Here is a 10905-nt window from a genome sequence, read left to right as displayed (position 1 = left end):
GTCATAGATAGATGCAGGAGACAAACAATTTATCTTTGCTCTTGACAAAGTCTGGGTTAGGCTGAATGACAATTTTGATTTTACTCACTATAAAGTGCGTTTTAACTTAACTAAATTACAGGTGTACAAGAAAATGTAGGCTTCAATTCAGCAAAACCTTTACGTGCTTAACTTCCACTRAAAACAAAGGTTTTATCACATCTTTAAAATGTTTTGTTATATTGACCCTTTGCCATCACATCTGCACTATGCACTAAAATGGTGCTGAATTTATATAGTACTGTATATCAGTCTTACATGGGCATGTTTCTAAATATTTTATTTCATAAATTTAGAATTAATTTTATCACTAAAATGAAAGTACAAGATGTAAACGATAGATTTTTGCAGATGTATCTATTTGGGGGTTAGAAAAAGAGTCCCAAATAAAACATTTGGACATTTGGACATTATAAAGCCCATTTTGGCTGATAAAAATCACTAGCTGTCAAGCTAGTATATTCCATTAAGGCTTCATCCTTAAAATTTTGCGGAGTGGATGTCAAAATATGGACTTAACAACAAATCAGATAAAAGTTGACTCTGTCTACTTTGATTTGACGTGATTATAATTGGATAAGTAGATATCAAAGCCACTGTTTTTAGGGAAAAGAATGACTGCAGCCAATAATATTTATTTTGAAAATCTTTACTCTTGCTTGTTTACTTAGAAAGAATTAGAGTACTGCTATCATCCTAAACATCACAGTAGTATAAGAAACCTTAAAGTGCTATATTTTCTTTTTGCTTAATCTATTTTTCATTTCAATCTCAATTAAAATAAAGGTTAATTTAAAGGACACTATCATTCTTCTCACTTTCTGCTTCCATCAGTGTTTCTGCTTTTAAAATAACACTGAGTTGTATTAAAAGGGAATAGAATTAAAAACATCATGGACCATATGCTGATAATTGAATGGTTTTACTGTGATACAGGGTGTTTGAATAGACTGCCACAAAAAAAAAGCTGTCAGAACACCTGGATGAACTTGACCTGCAGAAGAAAATGTACAGGTTTGTTATTAGGCCCAACGTAAAGATAAGCACAATCTAGCAGGGAACAGACTGCTGAGGAGCCTGGGCAATCTCTACTATTAAAAATGCATGCCAGAATGCCACAGACCTAGCTCGTACTGCCCTGGAGAAGAGGGCATGATTAGAGTGGTTTGGAAAAGGCTGAAACCCAAAGCACTTTCCCAACTAACTCAGAACGGGAAGCGATAGTTTAGACAGTGAGAAGGAGAGACTATTTTTGTAACATCATTTCACAACCACTTCACTTGCTCTTCTAGTTTTCTGGAACAGATTTTAAAAAATGGCAATCAGGCTTCATAGTATATTCTTTCTGCTGGCACATTGTCTGCTGTCTTTGAAGAGAGAGGGGTTATCGTCTCGTTCTCTTGGACTTTTCCGTCTATACCCATACATTTGTTGTCTCTTGTCTAACTCTTACGTTGCTAGCTCCTTTGGGACAGGAACATCTGTCTGTCCTGAGCATCCAGTACAACATTTGGTAGCTTGRCAGGTTCCTGACTAGACTTCCTAAATTCTATAGTAGCACAAGTAACAGCAGTGATAACAGATAAAAGGAAGGCTGGGTCCTTGATAATACAGCTGTTAATTAAGTGAAGTTTACATATTTTAAGAAAGCTTCATAATCTCTGCCTAATTTGCATATTGAGTATCATCTTTTAGTATTTTATTGCACGTCTTTCTCCACCTTACTTATTCAAATCAAATGTAGTGAAACTTTTAGCAGTGCATCGTGATATTGTTATCAGGCTGGATGTGACTAGAATTGGTATGAACAGAGAAGAATGAACTTTTGGATCTTTTGCTGCTGATGAGCTCTCACATAGAACTCATTTATGTGGCTTCCTAGCATTTCTGATTAACTACCCAGCTTCATGCCATTGGACTATGGTGAGCCAGTCTCATTTGTACCTGCTTATGTCAGTTCTCAACAATCTCACGTGGGCATGAAATGAATACAGAAAACTGCGTTACATTCCCCAGAACGTAACTCCTGCAGATACATTATGCCCATTCTCCGTAGTGGCCTGAATAGAACACCTGTGAGCCCCAGAAGACTGACCAAAGTTGAGGTCTGAGGACCACAGTCAATAGCTGCTTCTCCAACAGAATGGAAACCTGCACAGTAACAGCAGAATCCATCCATGCAAGACAGAGATTCTGGGAGAGCAAAAACCATCACAAGATACTCTCAGTAGCTGAAGTGAGAAGAACATTTCTTCTATCTTTTCCAACACACATATGTATAGTAAGACAGAAAAAAAAAATCTTTAGTCCCCCAGTAACAAACATAAACATGGAAAACAGAAATCTGCAAAAATTCAGCTCCATAGCATTCCGTCCTTCCTATACAGAGGCAATGACACAGAAGAATAAGTCACACTTACTGTGCTACTTAATATTAAAGACTTCATATACTGTTCTTAGTGCAACTTTCCTTTGGAAAGGTTTCTCAAGTTGCAGAAAATGTTTTGTCAGACATCAGAGTCAGCACAGAAAATATGATTTGCCTTGTAGTTTAAACATTCAGGTGAGATACAAGAAAGCCTGAGCTCAGAACCAAAAGATTCAGATTAGGATTTCTGAATGATACTGGCTGCTCCACGCCTTGGTGACCCATGTGCAAACAGAGTTTTCATATCATCAAAGTTCTTGATACTCTAGGTTCGATCTCACAATCCAGTATTTCAGAGGTGGGAGAAGAACCTTAGGAAGGTTTTGTTTTAATCCTATGGCTGATCATGATATTTTTTAGAACTAGCAAGAAATTCTGTGAGACAGAAATGGCATGCTAATAGAAGTAGTAAAGAAAGCAAGAGTGGGGTCATGCATGAGTCCACAGTGCAAGAGTCAGATGTGGGTGATATACCTGTCCACTGCTGTGTGACACTGTAGAGCCTGGGCGAGTCAGAGTTTTTCATGGAAACTGTAGCTGCAGAATCTTTATCATGCTTGAGAACAATCTGGCACACAGCGTAATAGCAATAATTCCCCTGTATTTTGTGGTGGAATGCCAGTTCATCTGTTTGCTCAGACTTACTATCTATGGTAGGTTTTCTTGTTTCTAATCAGACTGCCAATGACAATACATAAAGCAATATATTATTTTGAAGGRTTCTGCAACACATTAATAATCATTTTTTCAACTATATTAAGAGGCTACTCTCTGCCTACGGTCTACGTTGCTATATTTGTTATTTCATAACCACAGTAAACCACAGAAACATTAAAAGAGCTTTTTTCCTTTCAGGTCCAGCTATATTATTTACCGTGTCACCTGGAGTAAATCATTCCCAGTGTAATGTTTCAGAGGTGCTGAAATTAAAACATTCATTGTCTTTAGCATGTGGTTTGGTTTCTGTGAGGTCTAATAATGAAAGCATTGTCTGGATGAAAGTCTGAAGTACTTTGAAGTCATGATGCTATGTAGGATTTCGTGCTCAGAAATAAGCTGAATGCTTTGAAGCCAGCAGCTCGTCCCTGAAATCAAACTGACACAGCTTATCTCAAATTTTCATAGCCTCTTAGCCATTAGAGGGGGGAAGGAAAGAAAGAAAATTGATACACAAAGTCATGTCCCCTTCACCGTCTACATTCAAACATTAGAACATAAGCCCATAATCATAGGTCACTTTGCAGCTGAAATCAATGCAGTGCCAGCTAAGCAAAATTTGAACACCTTACCTCCCACAAATCAGAATAAACTGCAATTTTCCCATGCATCCTAACTAACATCAGTGAATCTTTTGGTTACCAGGCACCTCTGTGCTTAAAAATCAATAATGTGCTTACTTTAACTTGAACATTAGTATAGCATCATCTTCAAAAAATGACAGCAGTAACAGAGGACAAATATTAATTATTTCTATCACTAAGGCRAAAAAAATCTTAACAAATTCGTATGGTGCAGCATGCAGCAAGAGGTACTGCCACAGTAAAAGCCACAGCAGACTGATCTCAAGTGGTTATAACTGTGCAGGGTGAAAGGAGCAGATAATTTYACTTCTTCATTTTCCTTTCCTAATCTTTTCAGTAAAGCTGAAGAAGTCTWTCTCATCAGGAATTATGAAAAACCRGATAAACGACAACATCGTACATTRCCCTGCACAAACACTCCTTTCATCTACTTAGTGTTATAACGAAAGATATCTTTTAACAGGATGGAGTCTTTCTGTCAATACCCAGGACCTGATTCAAAGCCAAACACAATAGGAGTCTTCACAGAACTTAAATAGGTGTAAGGGTCTTTATTGTCCTCCTAGAGCAAGAAATGATTATTCTGCATATTTGTATTYCATACAAACCCCAGACTCTTCTCTAGCTCTCTCTCTTTTAAATTCCCTGTTTAAGTGGCAACAGCAAAATTAACCTTAAATAAAGMAAGCTAGATGAAAACATCCCACCAAACTTCAACATCCCTGCAACACATTTTGAAAGACTACTGGGAACCTTGACAGAAGCAATGAGAATTTGGCAGAGTTTGGAGTTATGGCTTGTTTTGTATTGCTAGTGGTGATAACCTCTAAAWAGCAAGTCTAAAAACTTAAATGCGACTTCAGCTGGTGTTAATGTGATTTTTTCCTCATAGCTAAGGGCCACCCAAACTAGTGATACAATAACTGAATTTGGTTTAACCATAAACTGGATGTGTTAAATGTGCTCCACTGATCCCAGGATTGAGCAGTACATGTATTGCATCTCAAAAAGGCATTTTAATGAAAATAAACCTTATAATTTTATAATTTTCACCACAGATTGTTGTAAAGGGACAGTCCCTTAGTAACTGCCCTTCTGTTTGAATTACCCCATCCTTTCAGTTTATCCATGCAACTCTGTTCATTAGTGCATGATTAATAAGAAAAAAATAAAAAAGCAAACCCCAAACCAGTTGTCCTTTGTTATCCTGGAACATASAGAATCTTAAATCCACACTTTCTTCTACTGCTCTTAAATTCACCTTTGTGTTATTACTATTTCATTATTCTCTCATGACAACACAGTGTAGTATACTCTCCCCAGTGCTCTCCTGGTGACTTGTTTTCACCACTACCAGCATGTTAGTGGCATGTGAGGAAAAGAAGCTAAACGTTCTTTTCCTAGATGCTAGAGAGTGATTCCAAACACAAAATACAAATTAACAACAAATATCTATTGCTGTTTCTACAGTTTTGGTAAAAGACAATTAATATTGTCCATACAAGTTCTTGAGACTTGAAAAACGAATTGTACTCTGAAGCTTGTTTTTACCCATTAAATGCATGTCTGCAAATAGCTAGGAAATTTTCATTCGGTAAAACGATTAATTTCTAGATTAATCCCAATTTAGAATATTGTGTTTTTTGCTATGTGTTCTGAGAGTGTGCCAGTTAAATGAATACCATATTTTTCCTATTTGTAAAATAAACCTGATATAGCCTGCCTGATGGGATCTCCCAAGATTATTATAGTGGCTGCAAGTTACAAGAAATGATAGAAGAATTGCAGGGTGAAATCCCATGGTCTGTACTTTGCAAGAGATCAAAATCATAATGATGCCTCTTGGCTTAAAAATAATTCCATGAATCAAAAAGTGTTTTGTGCAATCTTAAAATRGAAAATGCTACATTAAAAAGTTATTATTGTGAGTTTCACCTTAAAGCTGTTAAAGAGTCATATTTCATTTGGATAGAGGTGTTTACRAGATTTTAGTTGTAATGCAAAAGAAAGTGCCCTGCCCTTAAGTGCCCTTGAGCTTAATACCTGTTAGAATTGGCATAGCTGCCTCATAATCCAAAGTTACCTCCAGAAAAGGGATTTGTTCAGTGAAAAACCTAAAAGTTGTGTATAAAGACATAATSTATGGTCAAAATAGGCCAGTATATACCATATTGCATCTTCAGCAATGTACATTGACATTTCCAATAGAAAACAAGATAAAAAAGGTGCATATAAGGATTTGACCCTTCCCAGTACTCCTGAAGTAGTGTTTCAACTACTGTTGTAGTGATACGCTTTTATATTTTTGAGTTTATTTGTAGACTTCAATACCATGAAACTTCACTCTTCGGTAGGACTCTTGCATCCTGTAAACATTGGCCAGTGTACAAACCCAAAGGAAAACAAATGAACAATACACAGTGTACATTAAGTACACATTGATTTTGACAAGTTATTTTAGTCCCGTAAATTTTGGTTACACAATTTATTGGAACAGACTTTTTTGCTTAGCCAAAACAAAAATGTTCGCACTTTTCTTCTAGGCCAATTGATATATGAAAGCTCTGAAGTGCTGCTGAGCAAAGTAACGGTATTATTTTCTAGAAGGCTATAAAACTGTCATTTCTAGCTGAGATGTTTCTGAAACAGTTTCAATACCTCATGTTAACCTTTCAYGTACTGACAGTGGATTCTGTATAATCTGAGTTGCTTTAATTATCTCACTCTCTAAACAGTGTTTTGGCTAAGCATTATTACTAGTCAAGACAGCTTAAATACTAGATTCTTTCCTTTCTAATGCAACAGCTCCATGTACACCAATACCTCACCTGGAAACTTCTATGAACCTAGTTTAATGTATGCTGGTTAATTTCCACAGCTGCTTTCGAATTCTAGAGTTACAGAAATACATTTAAACCCATGTCCTGGCTGTAATCGATCGCTGTGAGCCCCCTGACATCAGCCCCATCGGGCACCTGGGTCTGAGCYGAGAGCTGGGCTCTGCTTGGCCACCACACTGGCCTCCCAGCTCAGCAGTCCCCACTGCGCTCACACACACTATTAGCCCTCATCCCTCAAAGTAAACACCACAGAATCACAGAATGGTTGAGGTTAGAAGGGACCTCTGGAGATCATCTGGTCCARCCCTCTGCTCAAGCACAGTCACCTGGAGCACATTAGACAGGGTTGTGTCCAGGTGGGATTTGAACATCTCCAGAGAAGGAAACTCCACAACCTCTCTGGGCAACCTGTTCCGGTGCTCCGTCACTCTCACAGGAGGAAGTTCTTTCTTATAGTCAGGCAGAACTTCCTGTGTTTCAGTTTGTGCCCATTGCCTGTGTTTCAGTTTGTGTCCTGTCACTGGGCACCRCTGGAAAACAGTGTRGCCTCATCCTCTTGACMCCCTCCCTTCAGGTATTTTAYAGACATYGATAAGATCCCCTCTCAATCTTCTCTTCTCCAGCTTAAATAACCTCAGCTTTTGCAGCCTTTCCTCATAGGAGAGATGYTCCAGTCCTCTAATCATCTGCATAAACATAAAGCAATTTTTTAAATCATGAAAATATAATGATGCAAAGGTACATATTTTTCACATTTTTCCTCTGCTAAGTGCAAACCTGATATTCTGCAGAGGGATGTCACTATGTCTTCAGTAAAGAGATCGGTAATTTTATAAGGGTAAAATAGACCTCTCCTATTGCTTGCCTTTTCTTAATATCCATTATGGAAAACAAGCTATGCATTCACATGGCAAATTTCCTGCCCCAAACCTGCTTCAATGCAGAAGATCAGTTCCTATATGTTTTGCTTGCAACCATTAGTTCAAAGATAGTCTGGTAAATTGCATGATATATTAATGTCTTAGCACCAAATCTACAAATTAAGGAAAAAGCTCCATGAGTAAAGGGGGGCAGAAACTGCCATCTCATTACTCAATTACTGTCTCTCTCTTCACTAAATATCTGCTGTGCTCTAGTACTAACTCAAGGAACCCAAAAGGTCTTGAGGTAGAAGAAGTAACTTGAAAGTCGTACAGAAACAGGACTCGTATCACTTACGGGAGGTCAGAAAAGAGCAAGTGTGTCACAATGCACTTGCAACCACACTAATATCACCCTGGGTTAACTGCAATCCGTGACAGGATTCCTCTATAAATACCATGGGACTTGGCACTGGCCYCTCATTCCTGCATGATTTCCTCTTCTTTAAGGAGAGCTTTTATAGGAGACTATTCAGACTCTCAGAGCACCAATTAAGAAAAAATACTTCTAATTTAAAAACTGTAGTAGAGTGCTAATTTATGTGGAAATATTCCTTACTGAGGGGAAGAGCAGCCCAGACCACCACAACGGGCTAATGGGGAAGTGCCCTCAGTGGGAGGCTGAGAGCAATCCCCAAAGTTATTSCTGTCCTAGAACTCCATATGCAAAGGCTTCCGCTAGAGCTATTATTTCTATGGAGGCATAGTTAGGTCATCCAAACATATGGGAATTCAAACTATATGCTCAAATTTTTGTAATAGTATCACAGTCCATATAACTTTTGAAGCCTGTTCTGTTCTGTACAAAACATAGCAACCTCATCTATATCCAGTTGGAGCACTGTAAATGGTGACTGTAAACTTCCGCTACYCTCCTTGTATAACTGCTTTTTTTCTAAGTTGAGCTTTTAAGGTATTGAATTCAAAATGCCAGATAAGGTAGCAGTTGAAAGTGAAATTTGACTCATGTTTTATTATTTAAAATGATTCCATAATTGATCTCTTAGGGATTTGAGGAAGCCGAGGTTACATATTTCAGAGGTAATGTAGGCCATGCTGAGGTCCTAGAGATCTGCCCATACCACAGATTTGTTTTGCTGCTTCTTTAAAAGGCAACACAAAACTTCTGGATGCCAATGCCTGCATAATGATCTCCCTGGTGACAGTGTCCCTCCCAGGCTCCAAAGGCAGCTCCTGCATTGCCGCAGGGTCTTTTGAGGGCTGCTCTCTTTCCTAGTCCTCGTAAACACTCTGTATTTTAGTCACCTTCGCTTCTCACTTCCTCTTGAAATTCTAAAAATTATTACACAACGGAGTGTTACATAGGTTTAGCGCCAGGTCTTTAACTAACATACCCTGCCTTTGTGAAGGAGAAAATAGCGTRCATTCATGCACACGCACTAAGACCTCTTTTGAAAATAAAGGTGTAGAATAAGCAATGCATATTCATAATACACTTGTCCCAAATCTAATCTCAGTGGCTCAGTTTACACATCTTACTGTTATTGTAGTGATATTATTGAACATTATGGAAGTTTGCATTAATTTATTTAGAACAGAAGTTTGACTTGCATTGATGGAATGATGTATTTTTTGTAATATCTAGAAAGATACTTTCTCCATCATAGCCTTTTTCCTATCTTCACTATTAGCTTGCAGCTGATTTAAACTTATATTGATCATTGTGCAAAGTTATTTTGATTTTCAGAAGTATCTTTGCAAATCAAGGACTGAAATTATTCTTTCCTGTGGTTCTGGTTCTAGCGCAGATAGTGATGGACCAATTTGAATCCAGGAGAATTAGAAATACTCTCATCTTTATTCAAGAGGTTAAACAAAACTTCACTGAAAATATGTGGCAGGATTAGCAGCATATTCTTAGAAGTAGATGTAGATCCATATGCAGCAGTCAGTGTCTAGCCCTAAAAGTAACATTTGGGGACATGACAGAACAAGGTTTGTCTTAAACCAGCCTGTTGCAGTCTGTTCACTGACCATGAAGAAATGCTGATATTTCTACACCACTCACCTCTTTGTATCTCATTTCCTTCTCTATCACCAGTCCCTTCTTTCTTTTTCGTCTGCTTTATTCTCCCTTGAATTTTTGGTCAACCTGTTATTCTGGCACGATGACCTCAATCTACTTCTTATTTCTCCACAATACAGCACTGGCTGTCATCCAGATTGAGCAAGCAAAAAGTGAAAAGCAAAAACAGGATGAAACTGAGGTGCCAGCTCAGATGCCCTGAGTGTAGCCTGCAGCCCTGTGTGTGAGCACCAGCTGATCTGGCAGGTGTAGAAGAGCAACAAGAGGGGCAAGTCATTTATTCTCTCTGCTGGTGGACATTCGAATTTTCTTGAAGGAGCATGAGCTCATTCACTCCTCCTCCCCCCATACATTTCCACCAATACAATCTTTCAGTCTACTTTTCTATTTGCAAATTATTTCCTTCTCCGTGGTCAATGTCTCTACAGAGATAACATTTCAATACCTTCTGCTTAGCTGTGCAGTGAGAGATTTCTCTCTTTCAGCACCCTCTGCGAGGACACTCTGGAGTGTCCTTTCTCTAGAGTTATATGTATTAGCATTTTAATTATTTTATGATCACAGGTGGTGTRCACGATTCCTGGCCAGTTTCTATTTCTGAACAGTGTAATCATATTTTTCTTTGATTCTGTCTTAAATCCACTTTGGGGACAATTCTTATTAGATAATCAAAGCTTGAACCACACAGGAATTGGAGGAGGAGAGAATTACAGAAGAAATATGAGACAATGAAGTTACTTAATAAAAAGATGGGAATACATACAAAACTGGAAAGGTGAAGCATCTCTGGTATGTTTTGATTTTTAATGGAATAAGAACTATAATTCTCTTGGCAGGGAGATCAGATAAAAATCAGAACTTCTCATCTATCAATGTGTTTCACACGTGTTCTTCTTTTTCCTTTCCATTTTCCATTTTCCACAGCTAAAGCTGGAATCAACTACCACTTTGGCTTCAGAGTTTTCTGTTTGTGTGTTATAAGAGGGAGATCAACACATCCAGAACCTGCTAAGCTGAGCRTGCATGTCTGAATATATGTGGAATAAGCCTGGCACATTCTGGATATTTCAGTCTGAACTGCACATGCTCAAGTTAACTACCCATAGCAAATAGGCTACTAACTGAGTTCAAATGAGTAGTGATTGGGCAGTCAGACTGGGAAACTTTATGACAAAAGAAGAAATATTTGGATTACATTTATTGTATTATATACTTCCTTAATAATTGCTAAAAAGTATCAACATTAAAGAACAAGCTGTGAAACATTAAATCTCATTGTCTCCTTACATTGTCATGGGTTGGCTAATTTTCAGCTACAGCTAATAGTAAG

The sequence above is a fragment of the Rhea americana genome, unplaced genomic scaffold (assembly GCF_003343005.1).
Source record: "Rhea americana isolate MKP2758 unplaced genomic scaffold, rheAme1 scaffold_363, whole genome shotgun sequence".
In the NCBI taxonomy this organism is placed as follows: Eukaryota; Metazoa; Chordata; class Aves; order Rheiformes; family Rheidae; genus Rhea; species Rhea americana.
Note: the sequence above shows the minus strand (reverse complement) of the source record.